The sequence below is a fragment of the Protopterus annectens genome, chromosome 7.part0 (genome assembly GCF_019279795.1).
Source record: "Protopterus annectens isolate FY-2018-M chromosome 7.part0, PAN1.0, whole genome shotgun sequence".
Lineage (NCBI taxonomy): Eukaryota > Metazoa > Chordata > Ceratodontiformes > Protopteridae > Protopterus > Protopterus annectens.
Genome location: NC_056739.1, coordinates 612,412,384 through 612,437,784, shown reverse-complemented (window position 1 = coordinate 612,437,784; position 25,401 = coordinate 612,412,384).

Here is a 25,401-nt window from a genome sequence, read left to right as displayed (position 1 = left end):
CTGATACTCCCCTCCCTTGTTCAAGTGTTGGGGCCGACAAGAATGGTAACAGCTATAACGTGGTAGTACTGGTGTGCTCCTGTGAAACCTGAAACAGGTTCATGTTACTGCACAGATATCGATGTCCAGAATGCTAGGTAGGGTTTTGTGCGTGCATCCTTGGGTCTTGAGTAGCATCACTCTTATTTCCTCATCCTTTGTGATACAAATGGATGTGGGTTTGCCTTATGAGCCTTGCCTAATACAGGCACTATGGGTGTAGCAGGAGGCTCTGCCAAATGTCAATAGGACTGTGGTGACAGGTGCAAGCTGTCCCTAGCAAAGCATACCACCCCAAGATGGCAGGCATTGGCACACCTGTGAATGACACCAGTATGTCAGTCAATTGTTGGAAGGGATCATCGCCTTGATATTGTGGCATCGTTCTAGGTGAGGGTAGGATGCTACTAAAGGTCAGGGTCAAACTGTCTCAGGCTACATGCTCAGAGAGCTCTGTAATGTCTCATGTCATGTAGTCCAGGGAGGAATGTGTCAGGCCATTCACAGCAGCATGGACATTGACTGAGTCATACCTGTACCTGCCTTGGGGTTACCTGAGTGTTTGTGTTATGTGGAAGGTCATAGTGCCTGACAGGCTGCACACCGTGACCCTCACCTCGTTAAGCCTGTTGAACATGATGTGAGTGTGCCTGATGATAGAGGCACCTAGTACAGGTGTATGAGGTGTGTCGTTAACTGTTAATGGCTGTGAGTGTTCAGCACATTGGCTTTGTGTGATATGTGTTGCACATGTTCGTTTATGTGGTAGTGGTTGCCTGGATGTCTGCTTAGGAGGTCTCTGCTGCATAGGCAGAGCTGTGGTCTGAGCCTACAAGTATGATCATGTGTGATCATGTGTTAGGTCTGCTGTTGTGGTAGGTCTACGTGAGACTGGAAGTGTAGTGAGTGATCCCCTTTGCCACGTGACTGGTTATGGCGGTATTGAGTAGACAGAGCCTAGCCTCCAGTCTGGTATATGGTTGCATCACTCACATGAGTTTGAATTTGTTGTTAGGAGGAGGGGTTGTCTGTGTACATACAACTGTTCTAACATTGTCTCTGGAGTACCACACTCACCAGCTGGACTGGGAGGAACTGACAACTGACCTCTGGACATGCTAGAATACTATTGTGAACTCTGTAATCACTAATGATTGAAAACAAGGTCCAGTGGGGAGTGAGGGTGTACTGACATTACCTACAACTGCTGACTGATATAAAAGTGTCAGTGAGCAAATGCCAGGTAACCTGAGTGCAATGTGTCACAATGAAGTAAATGCAACAATGACAAGCAGTCACTTGCTGTCATGTGTAACATGGAAATGTACAGTAAGCAATGCAGATAACAGTAGTGAGTCACAGATGTGTTGAGAAGATGTGTACTATGTGGAAGTAGCATACCAGTGAAATAACAAGCTAACAGATAACAAGCATATAAACAAAGGTAGATCCAGGAGGCCTGGATGTAGTGTTTGCTACAACAAACAAGGTGTAGCAATGTCAGTAAGATACAGCTCAGATATGCAGGCACTATAAACCTGAAACCAGATGTCCCCAGCTATGAATGGCAGAGTACAGTCTATTGTCACACATGAGTGCAGACCACAAACCTCGTTAATGTTAAATAACTGGCCTGAAGGCCAACTGCCCATACCAGAAGTAATACACTTGTACACTGGGCCCACAATCAGCAGTTCCCAACTTCAATGGATGAAAGATATGTGTCCTGCCACCACAGTGCTTGCCACCAACTGCCCTAATGTAAAACAACCGGTCTGAAGGCCAAGTACTTAGTACAAATGACATAGAATGATAGCTACACTGTAATCAGGTTTTAACCAATCAGTAATAAGTAGAAGTTAACACTCCCTGTATAGAATGTGTACCATGTATTGTTGAGATACTATGCTGATAACCTGTTTGTGTACCTTTCCAGATAGACATGGCACCTAAAAGGAATCCTGCCTACTCTGCTGCAGAGGATGACGTGATCCACCAGAGCCTGGTGCGTGACTATGCCATCCTGTTCTCACGCACCACCCAGAATCAGCAGGAGAGGTCTGCACTGTGGCTTAACCTTGTTAGCAGGATAAATAATGTTGGCATGCATGATAGGACATATGAGCAGGTGAGACATCACTGCAGTGATTTGATAAGAAATGTCCGCCAGCGTGCTGCAGATATCTGCAGGCAACAGGTTGCCACAGGTGGGGGGGTGGCCACACATCCCCCCCTCACCAGACAGGAGGGGCTACTGCTAAGTGTTGTGGAACCAGCCCCAGAACAACAGCAACAACCATGCATTCTGATGGAGGTTGGGTCCACACAGCAGCAAGACAGCGAGCGTGCAGTTAAGATGCCATATTCATTTATTGTTATTACTTTTACATTTGTTGACCCAGATAGTCTAGCTGGATATAACTTCATTTTCAGTAGAGGCCTGTGGAGAAAAGCTCCACACATAACGTAATAAAGGCAGACAGACAAGTTGTCAATACAGACAGCCAACATAATAGAATTGTACACCAGCCTGTTAATCAAATCAACATACATGTAAGGAAGTCAAACAGTTTAGAGTCATACACAATGTACCGTTGGTTTCAAAGCAATCCTACCTAAAGCATAATGGTTATGCAATAAGGCAAAAGCCATATACATAATAGTTAGGGCTCAGAAGGGTAGAGAAGTAGAAGGAGTATGACAGATACAATGATATGGAAGAGGCAGGAGTCAAGAAGGGAAGTGAGGAAAAGTCATCATGATATATATACAGACATGATGTGCAGCTGATGTGTATAAGGGAACTAGTGTACTACTGTACTGTATCATGTGCAAAACAAATGGCACACATGTGCCCACTGACATTACTCTCTTCACACTTCCAGGTCCCTCCCATGTAACGAGGCAGGCCATACATGCTGGTGAGTCTTTTTTAACAGTATCTGTAAAACAATTTATAAAACTAGGAAGAGTAGTGTAACTCTGTAGTAGACATGCTGGTGACTGTGTTCACAATAACTGTAATTGACAGGTAGTAAATTGAGTAGTGTAACACGGTACTGATGTGTGTGTTTACTGTGGGGTGTGCATGTGTGCAAGTGTGCCTGTGCCCAAGTGTGCATGTGTGTTAGTGTCCATGAGTGCATGTGTCCATTTCTGAATGTGTGCATTAGTATTGAAGTGCATCTCTTTCAAATATGTATTGAGACTGTAATCTGTGTTCCATGTTTTCCTCCCGTAGGTTCTGGTGCTGCTCTGGTGACCTGCAGCAGGGAACCTGAATCTTGTGCCCCAGGTACTGATGATGATGAAATGTCTGTAATGGTGCAGGAAGGTGTGTCTGGGTCCGCCATTGGTCAGCCAATTGACAGTACACAGCTTTCAACCCCGTCAATGCGCACAGTCATCCTGCCGTTACATCCTTTATCACCATTGTCCCTAGGTGATGGACAGTCAGCAGTGGGCATAGATCAGGGTAATGTGGTACCTGTGGTACATGCATCCTCACAAGGCAGCCATGTGCAGAGGCCTCCAATGGTACCACGCAGACAGTCGCCCATGGGTTCTCGTGGGGGCATCCGTGGCCGTACTGCCTCTGGCCGTGCCCAAGGAGGTATGTCAACCTCCACTATGTTTAGAACTGTCATGCAGGCACAGGCACGTATGGAAAGGTACACCAGACAGGGTCTGAGGGAGCTGAGAGCATGTCGCATAGCCATGACAGACGGCATGCATGATGTTGCGAATGCTATCCGTAACTTCACAGATGTCGTTGACAGACGTTGTGGGGGCATACAACAGCTGCTCCACAACCAGATGTCCATGGGCCAGGGCGATGGTGTGCGTTTGCGGCGTCGACGTGGCCGTATGCCAGCAAGAGCACCAGCTGGCAGTGGCCGCGGACGACAACGGGCCCACTCACGCACCTCAAGTGCCAGCACCAGCCCCAGCAATGCTGGGTCTGTGCTGTCATCCAGACGCCCCAGGAGACCACGTGCACGTGGCTCTGGACAGTCCCAACAGGGAACTGTGTCCAGTCAACACACCCCTGCTTCCGATGACAGTACCCAGTCTGGGTTAGTACCGGATATGGCCCGTAGCACCCCTGCCAGGCACAGGTACCGTGTCCGTGCCCACAGACACTGATCTGGATGACCTGACAGGTGCAGTCTGTGGCTGTCCACAAAACCCTGTACATGGCAGCCATTATGTGGGACTGTGTGCGTGCTTACACACATGCAGAAACCTAACACCTAGGGCAAACACATGCACACACACACTGCACCAACAACGGTCCACCCTGTACTGCTGCCCCTCACAAACACACATACACACACATGTCAATTGGTGTTACCAGTGGCCGGCTTGGGCATACCTAACCCACACCCTGTGCATATGATGACACTGTGCCACCTCCTGCATATTACAACATCGGTGCAGGTAAAGGTAAACACGTTGCTGATGCACAGGGTGACTACATAGATGTGTATAAGTAGTAACATGTTGGTAACTGTTGTGTGTTGCAGTATAAATGTGTGTATATCCCATCAGTCCTGCTGCAGTAACTGTATGAATGTCCTCAATTGTTATCTGCACCCATACTACTTAACAAAGTGTACCAGCTGCACACCATCACATGCTAACATTGACTATGGCAATGTGCATCTTGTGCTGTTATGTAGATTCAGCTACATGTATCTGTTCTGTCACACATGCATTTATACACACCCTGCTACCCACACACATGCACACGCTCACCTGCCATTCCCATTATTTATCACCCTACATGAGTAGCTATTGATACATGACAGGTACACATTTCAGAAGTGCACTATGTTGTTTACTACTGGCATCCCCTTCTCTACCTATACTCACAGGGTGCAGGCAACCTCATCAGTTGGAAGATGTAATGCATCAGGTACTGTAGTACCCTGATTGCCACAGCAAACATGTTTCCCATATGTAAATGCACACACAGACACATCCCACATCCACACACTTGCCACATTCAGGCTTCAGAACACTATCTAGGTATATTCAGGTACATGTGCGTGTTACAGTAGCATGTAACACTATACTGAGTACTGGCAGTTAGTTGTCTGTTGTCATGTTGTCTGTATAGAATAAAAGAATTGTTTTATTATCCTACTCCGTTTTGTGGACATTACTTGAAGACGTGTTACCTTACATGTGTTATCAGTACCACCACCTTCTGTTTTGTAGTTTTGTTTGTATAGGGTGCTATCAACATCACTGCTTGTTAAGGGTAATGACCACCCTGCAGTGCATAGCCCCATGTGGCAAAAGCCACATCCCACCCCATCATTGTGCACACACACTAACCCCACCAACAGTAAAACACATACTTTCCATTTGCAAGATTCAAACCCATACCTAACTGTGCAATGACAGCAGAAACAGACACATTAGCAGAGTGTGCTATTTGCAGTAGTTGGAGAAAGTTTTACTAATGCTGTACTTAGAGGGTGCTGACATCATCTGTGTGTAGGAAGAGGGATGTGCACCCTGTAGTGTGTTCTCCCAGTTGGCAAAAGGCAGTTAACCCTCCCAGCATAGTGCACACACATAAACCACACTCATACATTCCCTTTGCAAGATTCAAACCCCCACCTAACTACGTTATGACACTGAAGAAAGACACATTAGCAGAGCGCGCTATGCCAATTACTGGAGGACTTTACTACAGGTGATATAGTTATACAGTCCTGACATCATCACTGTTTCAAAAGGGGGATCTGCATCCTGTACGATACTGTCACGGTTGCTAATAGGGACATTTCCCACACACACGCATCGATGTGTTGGAGGTTTGCATATGTGGGGGATCCAGAACACCAGTGTGATTAGTATATGGTTTGATTGCAACAATGAGGGATATACTCCCAGTGGTGAGCAGTTTGTACTCATGTTTGTAAAGATCAGCTCCAGTATATCTGCCCCTCTTGTGGGAAGGTTGGTTACCTGTTCCATAGCCAAAGAATGTCTGATCAATGGGAACCTTAGAGCTTGGGTATTGTGGCTTGTGTAATGTTCACAGTCTATGTTTGGGTAACTGGCATCACCCAGTATGATGGTGTTTGCAGAGTAATCTAAACTCTCCTGTGTCAGCATGAAGGCTGTGTGGGAGACCTGAGTTTGAGAGGGTGCTGTAAGAGCTCCTTTGTGTCTCTTTCCATGTGGTCCAGGGAGGTACGTCCCAACAGGTAGCTGACTGTGACCCTCCCCTTGCTCTGTCTGGAGGGTGGCACGTCTGTCAACAGCTCATGTCAAGCAAGTGCACACCCCTCATAAATGATGTGGAAACCTTCAAAGGCCCAAGGCCTGTTGAAAATATGGACCAGACTGCAGATACCTGTATAGAGGCATTCTGTGGACACATTCAGGAATGCATGGATCATGAAGCCACATATGAAAGCATGACCCAATTCTCCAAAGGCAGATGTCCTGGGCGGACACCAGCCATAAACACACTATACAATAGAAGGATGGCGCCACTACATGATACAACAACCTCCCAAAATGTGAAGGCACCACTGATGAGTATTGGAAGACAACTACAGGCACCCATATGATTGTCTAAGGCCATCTTTGAGAGAGGATTCCACAAGCCACTGAGGATAATCACAAGGCTGCCTGTAGTTATGTTAGTAACCTGGGTGGTACTACCCAGATATGCTCAGAGGTAATACAATATGTCACACAAAATATAAAACACACAGACATTGCCATCATCCTAGTGGACAGGTTCAATGCTGCCTTCTCTCCCCACCACACCAAAAGGGAACATATGTCTCGCATCACAGTGCTTCCCCCCCTGACATCACAGATGCTCAGGTAAGAGATGCCCTTCCCAAAGCAATAAACACTGCATCAATGGGACCAGACAGTGTCCCAGGCTGTGTCCTACATGAACCACAAGAAGAGCTACACCCAGACATAACACCACTGTTCAATCCCAGCCTTAATATATGATATGTGGCCAGAGAGTGGCATACAGCAACAGTGGTCCCTCAACATGCAGGTTGTGCCGTCACGGATCCTGGACACTACTGCCCCATATGTCTGACTAGCTTTGTCTGCAAAGCTATGGCAAGAATCATCAAGAACCTCACATATCTAGATATTGTGGACCTACAGACATGTCACCATACACAGTTTGGCTTTGTCAATGGCAAATCCTGCCTATCAAACCTGTTTGCTTTGTTTGAAACAGTCACCAAGGCCACTGTCAAGGGGTAGGAGGTCCACACAGCCTACCTGGACCTTGCATAAGCCTTGGATACAATACCCCACTTGTGCATTCTAGGAAGCTCACCAGTGTACATATTAACCCCTATGTCACTATGGGTATTGCACAGTGGCTCAAGGGCAGAACACACATGGTAGAATTGCTGGAGCCACGTCAGCCTCCAACCTGGTACAAGTGGTGTCCCACAAGGCAAAGCCCTAGGGCTGTCATGTTCATTATGTATTTGTCATAGGTACAGGCCAACATGGAAGTACTGTGGCTCAGCAAGTCACAGGTGACTGCAGACTGAACACCATAATCAACTCAACAGCTAACACACGCATCCTCCAAAAGGGACTCTTGCAAACACATGACTTGTGCCACAGCCATGGCCTCAACGTGAATGACAGAAAGAGTATAGTCATCCCTTTTGTCAAACACTAAATGACCACAATGTACCACATATGTGTTAATCCAGTAAGTGCAGACCAAGGAATTATGGACCTTGGGGTAATGAGGTTGATAGCATTCTACCATTTGACAACAACATGGACAAAGTGGTTAGGTAAGCATGTGATATGGGCCACATCATCATGGGATCCACATGTAGGCCAGGGGAGGACATTGTGCCCCTTTACTCATCCCTCATCATGCCCATAATTGAGTATGATGAACCTGTCGGCATGCACCTTACCAGACACCTGCAGCAACTGGGGCTACCACATATGTACCTCGACAAGGGGATCAAAGTGCTCAAACAGATGCCACATACTGACTGGTTAAAGTAGCAGCAGCTGTACTCAGTGACATACTGCCTCTTCATAGGCAATCTGTGCCTGACATAGAAGGCCAGGTCATACCCTCACGTAATGGCCATGCTGCATCTCAGAATATCCAGATCCCACCAGGATACATGCTGGAAATACTTGAACTTCAGGAGTGATATACATAGGACATGGTGGAGGGCACATTCACAACTCAGAGGCACCCTTCATTCCTGATTATTATCCCAATAGAGGTTAGGTGTACTGACTCAGTGACTATCTTCAAGAGTGATATTAATGACTGGATGTGACATTGTAGGGTTACCCTGGGTATCACTTATGTGTCACTGTGAGAAAGAGGCACAGTATACTAACCTTGGAAAAGGGCATAGCAAGACAGATTCACAATGCATGTTGAAAGGCACGCACATTCTGGCTAGGTGGATACATGCCCTGGGCAGATATCCCTGTACGAACCTATAGACCTATGTCTCTTTTTCACCATTGGCCCTATGTGCTGTCAATCACCAATGTAATCTCAATACTCCGGTAGCATGTGCAAAGGTCAGTTGTCAGTCACCTCTATGGTACAGTTGTGGAATATGTGTGTCATGTAGTAATGTCACAGCTGCCACATGTACACAGTCAACCCTATCCCCTACCCATTGATGTACATCACATGTATGAGATGGAAACACATGGCCAAACTGTAACAACAACATACAAGTCAGTCAGATGCATGGACACATATGACTCAGTCATTGTCCATGCCACCACAGCTGATGTGGGATGTCGCTCACTGGGATACGTGATAGGGAACATGGAAGGGATCACTGAGCAAGTGACACAGGCTGGTAGACCGCTGACCTTGGTTGGCATCAGACCCTCACCAGGGATTCCGACAAATTACTGAATGCTAATGAATAAGTGTATCTACAACACCCTAGCTGAATGGTTCTTAGCATGCAGTCACTGCATTGCTATGGAATACTGTCTTACCACTCCCACAACAGGTGAGAACATGCAGCTCCTGTACATTAACAACATGTAGACTTTATGCCCCAGACCAGGTGTGCATCCCTCACTACTAGGCTGATAGCATCTACATCTCACACTGTATATACACATCCCACATGCAGCATCTGCACAGAACACCACGGTCATAATGTTACCCTGTGCAAATACCATGTATTCACATGTGGCAGGCATCACACATGGTAACTATTGAAAGTCTCAGGTACATGTGTATTTGGCACACACATACATCATGTGTTCATTGCCATAACCGGTGTAATCAATGTCATGCATTATTGTGAGGGACAACCCACACACATGGGCATTCTGTGTGTGCACAACACACATGGCATGTCTGTAATCAAAAGCCATACATAATTGTGATATCGTTTAGAAATGGGTATGTGCATCCTGTAGTGTGTTTTCCCAGTTGCCAAAAGGGATATATCAATCATACACACTTACCCCCCTTCACACACACTTTCCACCTGCTGGATTCAAACCCCTACCTAACTATGTTAAGACACTAGAGACGGACGCATTAGCGCAGCACGCTAGTCGCATTACTGGGGGATTTCCTTTCCCCTGATATACTTATAGGGTGCTGACATCATCAGAGTTTAGAAAGTGGAATGATCACCCTGTGGTGTGTTTTCCCAGTTGCCAAAAGGGATGTTTCTTTCATACACACTTACCCCCCTTCACACACAATTGCCACCTGCTGGATTCAAACCCCTACCTAACGATGTTTTGACATTAGAGACGGACGCATTAGCACAGCGCGCTATTCGCATTACTGGGGAATGTTCTTTCCCCTGATATACTTATAGGGTGCTGACATCATCAGAGTTTAGAAAGTGGAATGATCATCCTGTGGTGTGTTTTCCCAGTTGCCAAAAGGGATGTTTCTTTCATACACACTTACCCCCTTCACACACACTTGCCACCTGCTGGATTCAACCCCCTACCTAACTATGTTATGACACTAGAGACGGACGCATTAGCATGGTGCGCTATTCGGATTACTGAAAGAATCCTTTTCTCCAATATACTTATAGGGTGCTTACATGATCAGTGTCTAGAAAGGGGGATGAGCATCCTCTGGTGTGTTTTCACATTTGCTAGGGGTAACATTTGGACCAAGTGTGTGAGCATGCCCAGTTCAGCCTTCCTGTGGCATGTTGTGTGAAAGATGTCTCATTTATCTAAGTGTGTGAGCATGCCCAGTGTGGGCTTTACATATGTTGAACTCTGCAGCCCATCACATTTGTGGATGAGTGTGACCTTCAACAAATACCTCCAGTTTATGGTTGTGTGTTCTGTGCCATGTTGTGTAGTTACTGTCCGAATGCTTTTTGTGTGAACAAAACTGGGAGTATACTGTGCCTGCAGGTTTTGCATGGGATACTTTGCACACAATTGTCAACATCCGTTCATACTGACCTAACACTGTAGCACTGTCTAGTGTAGTGTTTCAGTACTTTCACTGTGGTGGTCAGTATCCTGGGCTTCAGTCCTATCACTGATTTACATTTTCATAGTGTGCACAACAGGCTGGTTAGGGTCCAGTTGTGCACATCTGCACAAAGGCAGTGCCGCTACAGACCCTGTTAATTGCTGCCCCATAAGCTTAACAAGTGTAGTCTGCAAATCTATGGAGGGGATCATAATTGAGCTCATAAACAAAGATATAGGGGACATGCAGACATTGTACCCATCCCATTTTGGCTTGGTCAGGGGCAGATCATGCCTTTTGTACTGGGTTGACATCTTCAAATTGGTCACTTAGGCCATTGTTGGGGAAAGGCAGTCCATACAGCCTACCTTGGCCTTGCTAACACTTTCAACACAATACCCCACTCAGGTATTGTGGAAAGCCCTAACAACTGAAATGTAAACCCATATGTCACAAGATGGGTTGCAAACTGGCTTAAGGACAGGACCCACAGGGTTAGAGTTGCTGGCACTATGTTAGACTCCAGGCTGGTCACAGGTGGTGTCACACAGGGCTCAGTCCTTGGCCACCATTGTTTGTCATGTACTTCCCAGGAGTACAGGCCAACATGGGAGGACTTTGGATGACAATGTTAGCAGATGACTGCACACTGGGCACCATAGTGGACAGTGCATCACACACAGATATCCTTCAGAAGGGACTCACAGTAACTGATAGCTGGTGCCAGGGCCATGGCCTGAAGTCAGAGTGCACAACATGTGTAGACATAACCTTCAGGAAAAGCAAGGTGACCCCAAGCTACCATATAGGTGTCAATCCTCTAAGCACAGAGGAGGTTATCATGGACCTGGGGACCCAGATTGACAGTCGCCATTCTTCTGAGACTCACATTGCTAAAGTGGCTAGGAAGACCTTCTACATTGCCCACCTGATAAGGATGGGATTCACATCCAGATCTAGTGGGTCATTGTTCCCTGTACTCTGCAGTTATCAGCCCGGTGATCGAGTCAAATGCCCTATTCTGGCTGTATCTCACCCAACATCTGCAGCAATTGGAGACACCCTGACTGTCCCCCACCTAAAGGATCAAGGAACCACAACAGCTGTCATATGCTGCCAGATTGAAGACACTCACACTCTATTCACTCACATACCGTCTGCTTAGAGGTGACATGTGCCTGACATGCGAGGCCATGTCCAAACAGATTAATGGACATGCTCCACCTCAGACTCAGAAGATCCACCTGAACCACTAGTGCAGGTGACTGACACCTTAGCAGGGATGTATGTTGGACATGTTGGAGGGATGGAGTTATCACCGCAGACTCCCTATGCTGTGGAATACAATCCTGGTCCATTTGAGGCAGAGCACCTTGCTGGCTGTGTTCAACAGGTATCTTGACCTAATGCTAGTTGGAGAATGTGTTTGTCCATCAACACATTGTAAGCGTAGTTTGACATGTCATATGTCTTGTTTAGTATACTGTGCCTCTGTCTACCTGTGACATAACATTGATACCCAGGGTAAACCTCCCATCTCCCATCCACTCATTAGGATTCCTGTTGAGGGGACTCAACCAGTGTCTTTATGGACAACCTGTACTGGTAGTTTACTCATGTGTGGGGGTGGCTTCTGTGTTTTGGATAATGCAGTACAGCCTGTCCTATATATGTCAGTGCTGGGGTTCAGGTCCCTCATGTGCATAGCTCCCTGCCATTCAGATTGTACAAGGTGCAGCATGTGCATTGATTCCAGCTTGGACATGGCTTTCTACATCAGGCACAGCTTGCATCTGGGTGGACAGCATGGCAGTGTGTGGGGCTGCACTCTGTTTAATCAGACTACACATTACATGTGTTCCAGCTCTGTCATACTCCTGGTGAGGTACTGTTGTGGACTTTACAGGTGCTGGATGTGTGTGCATGAGGTACACCCCACAGGGGCTGTTGTGGTCATTTGTAATGCTGATGAAAGATAACTGCAAAACCAGAATGACCTCCCCTTAGCTAGATGTCAGACAGCATGGACCATACAATCACAACTGGAAACAGGACCCTCTCCACAAAGGGAAAGTGTCCTGTCTGGTGGACCCCAGCCATAAACAAACTGTATGACAGATGAGGGTTAATAATGCAAGACAGAGCTACATCTCCAAAAGGGAAGACAGCTGAGATCAGCACTAGTAGAAAGCTACATTATCTCATAAAGACATGCAAGGTCAACTTGGGGACATAAATCACCAAAGACAATGAAGGTAACCACACTGCTTTCTTCAGTTATGTCAGACACCTGGTTGTGAACCCTCGGATATGCTCACAGTTGGTACACAACAACATATATTCCAGTGACCTGACAGATATTGGCAACATTCCGGCGGACAGCTTCAGTGCGATGTACCCCCTCCCTCACCCCCAAAACAAGATAATTATCACTGCTGTATGTAACCTCACTGTCATCTTGGATGTCCATGTGAGAGCCACACTCAGCAAAGACAAGTACACAGCATCCATGGGACCTGGGTATCTCCAGTTGCATGCTATGTGAACTCCAGAAGGGGCTGGACCCATATATACAACTGCTAGTTAACCTTAGTCTTGCTACAGGATATGTACCTGAACACTGGCATACGGCAACAGTGGTCCCACTCCACAAGGGAGATGCCTCCACAGACCATGGCAACTACAACCACACAAGCTTAACCAGCCTTGTCTGCAAAGATATGGGAGGAGTCATGGAGCTCTTACACAGACACATTACTGACCTACAGACCCTTGTTCCCACCTAGTTCAGCTTTGTACAGGGCAGATCCTGCCTTTTGCACCTTTGCACCCGAAAAGTACCTACCATGAAGATCAGGGTTCTTCAACACATGTCATATGCTTCCGGAATAGAGGAAGTCCAGCTTTGTTCAGTGTCATACCGCATACTTACAGGTGACCTATGCCTGACATACAAGACCATGTCCAATCAGAATTTGGTAGACATGCTCCACTGCAAGCAATCCAAATCCACCAAAGCCATGAAAGCTGAGTATTTGAACCTCAGCACATACATGTATAGGACATGCTGGAGGGACAGAGACATAACTCAGAGGCATCTCACACTCTAGCAGAGTATCCCAGTTCATGTTTGACAGAGTCCCTCACTGACTCTCTTCAGGAGACATCTGGACAACTGCATATGAGACGGAGGCACAGACTAGACAGAGACACAGTCATGTTATTCAATTCGAAGGGGGTCATAATGTGTCACTACTAAGTCAGAGGCACAATATTCAGAATCTATTCTGTACACTTATTACCACTATAAGGGGTGGCAATAGCCACATCACTATGGCTAGGCTTATACATGCACTAGGGCAGATGGCCTAGTATGAACCTGTGAACATAGGCCTGGGGCAGTTCCTGCTATTAGGACAGTGGTCTGCAGCAAGCTATATAGTAGTAGTCGGTTTTAGCCATTGGTTTTTGACCATGGCTATTCCATGTTGCTTCTTGTTGTGGTACAAACATGGGTGTGTGGTTATCCATGCTATTTATTGCTAGTCACCCTCATTTTGTATCTTGTTCCATGTTTTTGCACATGTACATCACTGTATGACGTGCAGCTGTTTCCACAGGGTCATATGCGTGGATATGGATGTTAGTTGGGGTCCTCAGGTGTGCATATTGTACATGATATTACATTACTTAACACATGGCATTCATGCTTCAGGTGGTGCTGCAGGACCACCTCTGTCGGATACACATACTACACTCCCTGTACGTTTGGAAGCAGGTTGTGTCATGTTAGGCATCCCAGTTACTGTATGAGTGAGTCAGAGCGGGTATCAGTCCCAGTGTTCCTACTGACCAAGCATATGTGCTATGCGTTGCCTCTTTGCCAAGGCCAGTTCATACTGGGCACGCCTCCTTCTTCATTCATGCTAACGAGTGCAGACCTGGTTTAAAGTGCTTAAAAGTGCCTTTATGGCACTTTGATTGACAGGTCTTGTACTCATTTTGAAAGTCTGGAGACAAAAATAAATTCCCACTGCCAGTCTCGAACCCAGGACCTTGGTAACATTAGTCTGTATGACCTACCAGTAAGCCATGACAGCCATACAAAAACACTCTGCTAAAATAAATATAACAGTCAATAGTAGGAATTAGTATAAAGGCAATATAGGAGATGTACCATCCAAAGCATGTGAGGTAAAGTTTTAATGGCCAAATCACTGGATTCCCATACTAACCTTCACACTCACAGAACACTGTCAACAGCATACCAGCATCGTCCACGCCCTACAATCTGAAAGGGCTACGCCTATCTCACATACCTTTTTATAGCAGTGTCCTGAAATCACAGTGAGACAAGCAATCAACACACAAATGGCTGCATGCAATTAGCAAATGCTGCCTTACAATTGGTGCAGGGGCCATCACATGGACCTATGCAGATACCTACAAAAGCATTCAGTACCCACACTCCACTCATGCAATACAGTCATTGCACAAACCTAATGAGAAAGAGAGAGAGAGAGACAGAGAGAGAAGAGAAAATATACAGACAGCCAGCAGCAAAACCATAAGTAGCAAACAGCAAGCAGCAAGCAAGCACCACTGACACAGCAACAGCTGCCACAAACACAGGTAATGCAAAGTAGCAGGTTAATACTGTGTTTACTGTGACACCTCCAAATGTATCATAGTTCACTATCTATAGCTCTGTCCATGAGATAGGTTTTGTGTGCATAGTCCTGAAATATATACATATGTAATATTGTTGTACATGTTGCCCATACGTGACACTTCCGTAGCTTATAACAGAAGGCCAGTTGTGCATATGATGCAGTAGATACCAGGGTCAGTAGAGGTTACTCCTCATTGGTGTGGGACCACTGTGTATGTATGGCACTCTTCAGGTACACATCCTGTAGTATGGCCAGGAGTAATATCAGTCTGTAATGTGGTGCCATGTCCTCCAGGGGTGAATGTAGCACACATCCAGGGATACCATTCTGTAACAGTGATGCTATGTGTCCTGCAATGTTGAGGGTGGCCTCACCTGGACATGTGAGAGGATAGAGAGGTTACAGTCATCTGTGATAACTAATTCCACTTGTGTAGGAGAATGGGGGGGGATATCTGCACCTAAACTGTCTGCAACAATATTGCCAATATCTCAAACATGTTTTCCATACGGAAATGCACACACAGTAACATCCCACATCCACACACACTTGCCACATTCAGGCTTCAAAACACTATCTAGGTATATTCTGGTACATCTGCATGTTACAGTAGCATGTAGCACTATACTGAGTAGTGTCAGTTGTTTGTTGCCATGTTGTTTGGATAGAGTAAAAGGAGCATTTGTTTATCCTACTTTGTTTTGTGGACATTACTTGAAGTGTAACCTTACATGCATCATTGGTAACAACACCTTCTGTGTTGTTGTTCTGTTGTACAGGGTGCTGTCAACATCACTGTTTGTTAAGGAAATGTGCACCCTGCAGTGCATAGCCCCATTTGGCAAAATAGACATCCCACCCCTACCATTGTGCACACACACCAACCCCACCCACAGTAAAACGCATACTTTCCATTTGCAAGGTCCAAACCCCTACCTAGATGTGTTATGATTCTAAAGGCAGACACATTAGCAGAGTGTGCTATTTGCATTAGTAGGAGCAATCTTTTCCAATGCTGTACTTAGAGGGTGCTGACATCATCTGTGTTTACGAAGAGGGATGTGCACCCTGTAGTGTGTTCTCCCAGTTGGCAAAAGGCACTTTCCCTCCACAGCGTTATGCACACACACAAACCCCACTCATACTAACACACATACATTCCCTTTGCAGGATTCAAACCCTTACCTAACTATGCTATGATACTAGAGACGGACGCATTAGCAGAGCGCGCTATTCACATTACTAGGAGATTTCATTTCAGTTGATCTACTTATAGGGTGCTGACATCATCAGTGTTTAGAAAGTGGAATGAGCTCCCTGTGGTGTGTTTCCACAGTTGCCAAAAGGGATGTTCTTCTCATACACACACACACACTTACCCCATTCACACACACACATGCCACTGCTGGATTCAAACCCTACCTAACTATGTTATGACACTAGAGACAGGCGATTAGCGGAGCACGCCATTTGGATTACTGGGAGGTAGCATTTCTACTGATCTACTTATAGGTGCTGACATCTTCATTGTTTGGAATGGGGAATGTGCATCCTGTGGTGTGTTTTCACAGTTGTTAAGAGGAACATTTGAACTAAGTGTGTGAGCATGCCCAGTTCAGCCTTCCCATGGCATGTTGTGTGAATGATGTCTCATTTATCAAAGTGTGTGAGCATGCCCAGTGTGAGCTTTCCATATGTTGAACTATGCAGCCCATCACAGTTGTGGATGAGTGTGAACTCCAAAAAATAACTCCTGTTTAAGGTTGTGTGTTCTGTGACATGTTGTGTAGTTACTGTCCAGATTCTTCCTGTGAACACAACAGGGATTATACTGTGCCTGCAGGTTTTGCATGGGATACTTTGCATACAATTGCTAACATCCATTCATACTGACCTAGCACTGTAGTACTGTATAGTGTAGTGGTTCAGTACTTTCACTGTGGTGGACAGTATCCTGGGCTTTAGTCCTATCACTGATTTACATTTCCATACTGTGCACAACAGCCTCTTTAGGGTCCAGTTGTGCACATCTGCACAAAGGCAGTGCCTCTATGGACTCTGGTAATTACTGCCCCATAAGCTTAACAAGTGTAGTCTGCAAAGCTATGGAGAGGATCATATTGGAGCTCATAAAGAAAGATATGGGGGACATGCAGACATTGTACCTGTCCCAGTTTGTGTTGATCAAGGGCAAGTCATACCTTTTGTACTTGGTTGACATTATCAAAACAGTAACTAAGGCCATTGATGAGGGAAAGGCAGTCCATAGAGCCTACCTTGCCCTTGAAAACACTTTCAACGCAATACCCCACTCAGGTATTGTAGGAAACCCTACCAACAGAAATGTACACCCATATGTCACAAGATCAGGTTGCAAACTGTCTTACGAACAGGACCCATGGGTTAGAGTTGCTGGCACTATGTCAGACACCAGGCCAGTCACATGTGGTCTCACACAGGGCTCAGTCCTTGGCCCCCTATTGTTTGTTATCTACTTCTCAGAAGTACAGGCCAACATGGGAGGACTTTGGCTGACAAAGTTTGCAGATGACTGCACACTGGGTGCCATAGTGGACAGTGCATCAGACACGGATATCCTTCAGAAGGGACCCACGGACACTGATAGCTGGTGCCAGAGCCATGGCCTGAAGTCAACTTGCAAAACATGTGTAGTCATACCCTTCAGGGAAAGCAAGGTAACCCCAAGCTACCATATAGGTGGCAATCCTCTAAGCACAGAGGAGGTTATCATGGACCTGGGGACCCAGGTTGACAGTCACTGTTCTGATGACACTCACATTGCTAAAGTGGCTAGTAGGACCTTCTACATTGTCCACATGATCAGGAAGGATCCACATCCAGATCTAGTGGGTCATTGTTCCCCTGTACTCTTCACTTATCGGACCGGTGATCTGGTACACTGCCTTATCTGGATGTATCTCACCTGACATCTGCAGCAAGTGGAGAGACCCTGAATGTCCCCAACAAAGGATGAGGGTCTCCAACATCTGTCATATGCTGCCAGATTGAAGACACTACAGCTCTATTCAGTCACATACTGTCTGCTTAGAGGTGACATGTGCATGACATGCAAGCATGTCCAACCAGGATTAATGGACATGCTCCACCTCAAAATCATCAGATCCACCTGAACCACTAGTGCAAGTGACTTACACCATAGCAGGGATGTACATTGGACATGTTGGAGGGGTGGATTTATCACTCGGAGACTCCCTATGCTGTGGAATACAATCACGGTCCATGTGAGTCACAGCACCTTGCTGGCTCTGTTCAAGAGGTATCTTGACCTGTGGATGGGAAATCATAGGTTTACCCCGGGGATCGTCACTGTGTCACTGCTGGAGACAGGCACGTCAAACTAATGGGCACAGTACTGTTTCCATATAAGGGGTGGCGTACGCAACCAGACTCTGGGCTATGCTTAGAACTGCCTTGGGGCAGATACCTATGAACCTATGAACCTATCTGACCATGTTGCATTATGTTCAGATGTGAACTACTTACAACGGCCTCATCCAACATCAGTAGTGTATTCCACAACATGGGTGTACATTGGCAAACACTACCAATGTGCCCAAGGCCATTTCTAATGGTTATTGGATAGTGTGTTTGTCCATCAACACATCGTAAGTGCAGTTTGACATGACATATGTCTTGTTTTGTATACTGTGCCTCTGTCTACCTGTGACACAACATTGATACCCAGGGTATACCTACCATCTCCCATCCACTCGTTAGGATCCCTGTTGAGTAGAATCAATGAGTGACTCTATGGATAACCTGTACTGGTAGTTTACTCATGCGTGGTGGTGGCTTCTGTGTTATGGATAATGCAGTACAGCTTGTCCTATGTATGTCAGTGCTGGGGTTCAGGTCCCTCATGTGCATATCTCCCTGCCATTCACATTGTACAAGGTGCAGCATGTGCATTGCTGACAGCTTGGACATGGCTTTCTACATCAGGCACAGCTTGTGTCTGGGTGGCCAGCATGGCAGTGTGTGGAGCTGCATTCTGTTTAATCAGGCGACACATTACATGTGTTCCAGCTCTTTGATACTCCTGGTGGTACTGTTGTGGACTTTACAGTTGCTGAATGTATCTGCTGAGGTACACCCACAGGCTGTTGTGGTCATTTGTAATGCTGCTGAAAGATAACTGCAAAACCACAATGACCTCCCCTTAGCTAGATGTCATAACCCTCATGATTAGGTTGGTATATGGATTGTTTCTGTTAACCCCTACAGCCACATTTTTGTCCAATGCAGGATATCTATCACCTTGTGTCCCCATTCTGGCATTACATGTTAGGTATGTCATGGGTGAAACACCTATGTGGGAATTGGTGGTCACTTACTGGATTATCCACAGAGGCTGACTATACTGTTTTCACCATTTAACATGCTGACATGGCTATGGCACCAGTTGTCTGTTTCTATGTGGCCCTTTTATGGGATGCTTGTGTCAGCTGGTGTATCAGATATGTCAGGCTGACTTGTTGTCCTCTACAAACATGTTCCAGCACAGTCCTTACTTGTTGGCCTGTACCTATGGGGCATATATACCAGATGGTGAAGGTCCCAGGACCAAGCTTTGTGGGATGCCTGTTATATGTGGTTTGTAGTCTGACATGGCTGCTGCATGATCTGACCATGTCAGTTCTGTCGTTGGTCTGGTTTGCAACCCCTCTCATGACATTGGGGTGTATATATCAGCTGGTGAGCAAATCTATACGGAACACATAGGGTATTGTACAGAAGGCTTTGCAAGGTCCAGCTACACTGTGTGGACCACATTGCCCTCATCACTGACTTCAAGTACTGTTTCAACTGAGTCACACATGATTAGGGGTGGGGTCTGCACTTTGTAAACCCACACTGGGTAGGGTCGGGTGTCAATAGATCCACAATATCATTATGTCTGTGGTACATGCTGGTCCTTTCCATAGCTGTGCAGACCAAACCTCTCATGATTCTGTGGTGGTTGTTTTTAGTATCCATTCAGGAGACACCTTTGTTGAGAACACCCACTGTTGTTGTACACTGCTCTTTGGAGTGCATTATCCTGTGGTAGGGTTACATAATGTCAGGAGGGGGCAGTCTGCTGGGGAAGGTATTTGGCATTATGGGGGGGGGGGTTGCACTGCACATGTCAGGATGTATGTTGGCCATACCTGTGTGTGTCTGGTATGTTGTTTGTAATATCTGTGTGATCCGGAGCATATCCAGGAATCAACAACATGCTTACTACCATCATTTGCAGCAGCCTTGGGGTTATCTGTAGTGCCTGTACAATCTGTATCATAATGGGTTCATACTAGGCTACCCCCCTAGGGCATCTGTAGCCTGCATGTCCATTTTGTTTGATGGATTCTGGGAATCTGTCTACACCTGTGTCAGTGCTAGTATGATACCAGGGTATAGTGACAAACAGCTCAGAAGCTGACTTCACACTTCTTGGGACTGAGATGGTATCCATTAAGCCCACTGGGCCAGTGGAAACCACAACACACAATGGTGACTCCTGCACAGACACTTTCTACTGGACATCTCCGGTAAGCATGGACCATGCAATCACAAATGAGAACGAGACCCTCACCACCAAGGGAAAGTGGCCTGTCTGGTGGACCCAGCCATAAACGAACTGTATAACAGATGAAGGATACTAATGCAAGACAGACCTACATCTCCAGAAGGTAAGGCAGCTGTGATCAGCAGTAGTAGAAAGCTACATTCTCACATAAAGACACCCAAGTTCAAACTTGGGGACATAAATCACTCACAGACAATGAAGGTAACCACACTGCTTTCTTTCAGTTATGTCTGACGCCTGGGTGGGAACCCTCATATATGCTCCCAGATTTGGTACACAGCAACTTATATTCCAGTGACCTGACAGATATTAGTGACACCCTGGCAGACCCACAGTTCAGTGCAATGTACCCTCCTCCCTCACCCCTAAAAAGATGATAGTTATCACAGCTGTATGTAACCTCACCGTCATCCTGGATGTCCATGTGAGAGCCACAGCAGTCAGCAAGATCTAGTACACAGCATCAATGGGACCTGATGGTATCCCCCTAGTTGCATGCTATGTGAACTCAAAGATGGAGCTCAAACCTGTATATGCAGATGCTATTTAACCTTAGCCTTGCTACATGATATGTGTACTCTGAACACTGGCATACGGCAACAGTGTGGTCCCACTCCACAAAGGGAGAGATGCCTCCACAGCACCCTAAGCAGCTACCACCACACAGCTTGTAAACAGCCTTGTAATTGCAAAGCTTTGTGAAGGGTCATATGGAGCTCTGCACACAGAGACATTTGGTGTCCTACTAGACCCTCTTGATCCCACCTAATCTGGCTTTGTACAGGGCAGATCCTAAGGCTTTTTGCACCAAGTTGACTACTTTGAAAACTGCTCACAAGTAGAGCCGTTGATGAGGGCTACACAGTTCACACAACCTACCTGCAGCCTTGGCCAAGGCCTTTGACACAATACTCCCCACTCAGGCATCATAGACAATAAGCTCAACAGCTGAAATATATCACTCATATGGCACAGCATAGGGTTGCAAACATGGCTCAGAAACAGAACCCTACAATGTCAATATTGCAGGTGCCTTGTCAGGTTCAAAGCCAGTCACAAGTGGTGTCCCACAAGGTTGTTGTGTCCTGGGACCTCTCTTATTTGGTGCATTTACTTTTCTAGATGTGAAAGCTAACATAGGAGTGGTTGTGGCGACAAAGTTTACAGATGACTGCAACCTGGGCAACCATAGTGAATACATCAGCCAGCACACATCCCACAGACCGTCACACACAGACAGATAGCTGGTGCTGGACTCATGGTCTGAAACTGACTGCAACTGATGTGTAGCCATCCCTCTTTGGGAGGAAACACAGGCACCCACAGATCTGGTACACAGACATGTTCCAATGAGTACAGTGAAACAAATCAGACAGCTGGGGACACATGTAGATAGTGACATCTCATTTGACAACCCATAAGTATGCCAAAGTTGTTTTACACAGGACTTTCTATCTTGCCTTAACCTTATCATCGAGGGTATTCCCATCCAGACCATAGGAGGTCATTGTACCACTATACTTCTCCCTTATCAGGCCCATGCTTGAATACAACGCCTCATTTGTATACATGTGCCTCCCAACCAGCACCTTCTGCAGCAGCTGGAGTAGACCCCACAAGTACCTGCACACATGAAGACTCAGGGTATCTACAACACATGTCATATACTCTCCAGAATAACTAAAAACATGCTTTTTTCTAGTGTCATACCACATAATGCATAGGTGACCCTATGCCTGGACATACAAGACCATGTCAACAATCAGTGATTTGCAGACATGCTCCACTGCAAGCAATCCAGTTAATCCACCAGAAACATGGGAGCTAAAGATTTGAACCTTCAGCACATACATGTATAGGACATGCTGAAGGGACAGAGTCATAACCATCAGAGGCATCTCAAACTCTAGCAGAGTATCCCAGTTCTATGTTAGACAGAGTACCCCACCTGACCTCTCTCAAGAGACATCTGACAGCTGTGCATGTGGACAGGGGCACAGACTAGACAGAGTGCATAGTCAATCGCTTATTCCACCATGTAAGGTGGCGTGCAATGTGTCACTACTAAGCCAGAGGCAACAACATTTCAGTGATCTATGCAGCAGTGCCAATATATTACCACTCCATGAGGGGAGGCAACAGCTAGCCACCACTCACACATGGCTAGGCTTATAAATGCAGTAGGGCTGATAGCCTATAGTAAACTATGAAATCCTTTGGACACTATGGTGGGGGTATGTAGGTGTTACGTCAGTCGAAAGCAATGTAATGTGTGGTTTGGGGGCTTGATATCTCTCCTGTATTCCCTACTATTGTTTTGCTCTATTCCTTCTAGCATGTCAAGGGATCGGGTTGCTACTGTCCTCTCTCCCACTCATCCAGGACTTGTGGAATATCCAGGCAATGTGACAATTGCCGCCTACACTGACAAACCTCTCCTTCTCCCATAAACAGAAATACATGGTGAGATGCAACCTCCTATAGCCAAAGTGGGAGGCTGGACCTATCTCAACATAGGACTGGAAGCATTCAGAGAGGCAGGGATAAGATAACCACACAGTACAAACCCAGTCTCGCCATATCACTATCACAACTTCCAAATCATGGGCACATAGACACACAGAGACATACTGGAGGCTAAGGATCAGACATCTGCCAGAATGTGCAGAGGCCACCCACAGCAGAGACACTCCACACAACTGCCCCCACAGCATGCATAGCAGCATGCGGGGCCATGCAAATAGACCAGAGTCAGTGAGCCAAACATGTCACAGCCATTACGCTAAAACACAATGGCAGGGCACATCTGTCATAGGTGACTCCATCTGCCAGTTTACTATTAATTGACATCCAACCCCACCAGGGATTGAGTAAGGAGGGGGTCACAGTAAGCTGCCTATTGGGCAATTCCTGGAATCCAATCCACATAATTTGGTAGGTAATTCCAGGTCACTGAACTGGGCAAGTACAAGTATGACCTCCAGTCAATAATATCCATGCTGGTGGGGACAACCTGAGATGTACCTCCTGGACTCACATGAAAAGAGTCATAGAGGATCTCTCTGATTATGTAGGCCAGGCAGGTAAGGACTTGGACCCTTTGACCTTGAGCAGTGTATCCTACCTTCTACCCAAGCATGATGCCAACCTAAACAGAGACAGGATGATCAGCTGTAATAATTTGTCTTAAACTATAATGTCATTCAAAGGGGGTCCAATGTCTGTCTGCCTTCAATGACATGCGATGGACAGGCCACACTGATCCTGCTAAGGGACAGCTTGCACCTGTCACGCCCATGGCTTCTGGATTTTGACTAAGGCGTTCCGCGCCACCCCATTTACTGTGCCTCTTTTATGCAAGGATCAGATTGGTACACCTACCACCCTAGATCGCACAGTGCAAAGGGGGAAACACTAAGGGTAATGCTGCTCAATGCCAGAGGTCTCAACCTAAGCTTCGCACACACTGGTTACCCTTCCTCAGCATGGGGAACATGTTGATAAATTGTGCTGTGACTGAAGCTCAGTTCACGCCTTCTGGACAGCAATCTCTGGCACTAATAAGTGCGTTACCCTCGTATCATGTGGCCCATTCCAGCCCCACAATCCGGACAACACCGAGAAAGGAGGGTGGGTGTCCATATTCATCAAGCGACACCTCACCTGCATGGCTTGAAAAGTGGCAACACACTCCATGGCATTGGACAACCATCCGGGTCAGTACCTAACTATAGTGCAAGACTGCTCGTGGCTTAGTGCTCAGGCAGTATGTTACAGGCCATCCTCTGAAAACTCAGGTACCCTCACAAAGCTTTCATGCAAACATGGCTGGGAGCACATGTACCTGCAAACACCATCACACTGTGATTCAAACTATCCAAATATAGACTGGGATCAGCTACTCCAGCCCCAACACTCTCTAGCCCACAGGGTTCCTAGGGAGTTCATACACTCCACATGCCATGGAGCCAACTAGTCACCCATCCCCACAAGCAGGGAGACAACATAGTAGATTTCATCATCACAAACATGGGGGTCACAATGTTCAAACACCAGAGGTAGGGTACCACTATTGTGAGATCAGATCATAACCTACCTCAGTGGAAGTCCAAGATCCCACCCCCCACCCCAGATAGAAAAGGACTACAGTGCAGAACTTCTGTAGCTGACTCACACACTGGCTAATGACTGGTGTGGTCTCTTTCAAAGCCCCCAAGCCAGCAGACACTCCATTACCCAAGCCACTGTATCACTTGCAGTATAACTGCCTTCTACTAGCACCTTCAGGACTGCATGGATCAGTGCAATCCTGTAAACAAAACACAGACTCACAGCACCAGAGAGTAGCTAGCCCAGTGTGGTGGGACCTCAGCCATAAACAAGCTCTACAACACAAGGGAAGGAGGTACCTACAAGATAGGAGCGATATCCGTGGGAAGGGTAGACACTCTGCTCAATATAGGTGAAACACTGAGTTCCCCATGAAATCATCCAAGGTGAATATTGGGAGAACCCACTAAGGACTCCAATGGACAACCATGAGGCCTTTATATTATCACACACCTTTGGGAGGAAAACTCAGATATGCTCAGAAT